This window comes from Mus pahari, chromosome 1 (assembly GCF_900095145.1).
Source record: "Mus pahari chromosome 1, PAHARI_EIJ_v1.1, whole genome shotgun sequence".
Classification (NCBI taxonomy): Eukaryota; Metazoa; Chordata; class Mammalia; order Rodentia; family Muridae; genus Mus; species Mus pahari.
Window position 1 is genome coordinate 75,095,513 of NC_034590.1, and position 1,877 is coordinate 75,097,389.

General features: G+C 36.4%; 1 pseudogene; it reads right to left on the minus strand.

Annotated features, from left to right (window-relative positions):
* Nucleotides 1–627: 627 nt before the first annotated feature.
* LOC110317058 lies at nucleotides 628–1,144 on the minus strand (annotated as a pseudogene).
* Nucleotides 1,145–1,877: the final 733 nt, after the last annotated feature.

Here is a 1,877-nt window from a genome sequence, read left to right on the forward strand (position 1 = left end):
TATATATATATATATATGTGTGTGTGTGTGTGTGTGTGTGTGTGTGTGTGTATAATGGATATATATTTTACATGTATATATTCATGCATTGTTTATTTACAAAATTAAATGTCCCATAATTACAGACTAAATTTCTAGTGGTTGTTATCAGTGAATAACTTTAAGTCAAGCATTGATAAGAAAGAAAATGGAAACAAGGCACTCACTCAATTCTGTTTCTGAAGAGGTGAGGAAATGCTTATATGAACTCTAGTTGCATTTGTGTGATAACACTGCCTGGAATAACAAAGGATCTTGCAAAAACAGATTTCTTATTATTCTTGAATTTCCCTGGAGAGCCAAATTGTTAGCTATAATACTCTTTGGAAGTGTTAAGAATCAAACCTTGAGACATATATGATGGCACATCTTTATACTTCTCCTGCTAAGCCTCTTGAACTCCATGATGCTTTATTAACATAAAGCACTGCAGTAATAGACCGTCTACAACATCCATTCTTTGACAGCACTGAGCTGTGCCTCGTGTTGATGGCTTTGAAACAACATTGAAAAATTCCAGTTGTAGAGCTTGTTCTTCTGTGATGGATGTATTATTTGGCTTTTGGTGGCCCTATTTTGAGATCATTTTCATTCTGTCTTTATCAGTTCCAGCTCTTGCTCCAAATCTTGAGTCTTCAAATCACTGTTCACCTTTTCTACCTCCTGGTTTGATGAAGGTGGATCCAAATTTCCCATCACTTGCTGAGTCTCCACCTTTGTTCTTAGCTGGACAAGTTCTACTTCTTTAGATTGTAGCTGTGCATTTAATAATTTCAAAGACTCAGAGTTGTTTTTGTTTATTGTATCCAATTGTTCAAAAAAAATCTCTACCAATGCAAATTTCTTGGTAGGTATTATAGGTCTTATTCATTGCTTCTTGTACCACTGTATAAGCTCCCCAACCCCCAAGATCTTATTTTTTCCTTTTAGAAAGAGTTTTCTTCAACATAAAGCTGCTTCTTGATGTCTTCATGCACAGTGACAAAGTAAAATGTGAAGCAACAGACCCATTTCCCAAATGTATTGGAGATGATGTTTTTGCCTCTCTTTTACGGGCTTTTTGATGGTTCAGAACGAAGACAGCATCTTGCGTTAGTGCATGCATGATAGCCTGATTCCAGGCTACAGAACAGAGTCTTCTGAGATCGAGCTTAAAGGCAGAGATTCTCATTTACATCAGTGATCCAAGAATGAACAAAAATACAAAGAAGACTAAGAAGTCCAACTGCAACCAAGAAAGCCTGCATCCAAGTAGGATTTGCTGAAAACCTTAGGAAAAGTAGGAAATTGCTTTTGATGAATTTCATTGCAACTTACAAATGATATCTCCCTTTGTCATCAAATGGCAAAGCTGTTTGTCACCTTGCATCTTTCACTTTACCAGGAGTTATGAAACTTTTCATTGATAAAACAAAACAAACAGCCTTTAAGTCATGGAGAGTTAAAGATAGATGACATCCTAACACTAGTAAAGACTTCCAGGAAGGCAGCTCTTAGCCTAGAAATCCTCTGGAAGGTGATTTTTGGGTATTCCCAAGCAGGGGTAAATCTACTAAGACAACATTTAGGGTCACAAGGTGTTCTAATAAAAACTATTTCCTTTACCCAATCTGCCACCATCGCATTGCTAAAATCAGCAGAGTCAGAGCTGTGCTTATAAGAATTAATCCTGAAGTTCCTCATGATTTGATCATTAGGTTACAGTGCCTCCAAGTAACCTTCCCCAGAGAGTATTAAAATCTGAACTTCACTTTGAGCAAAATGTTGCTGAGTTCTTCAGTATGTATATTTTCACACACTGAACATTACGTGGTTGACTTTCTTTCTTTTTTTTTTTT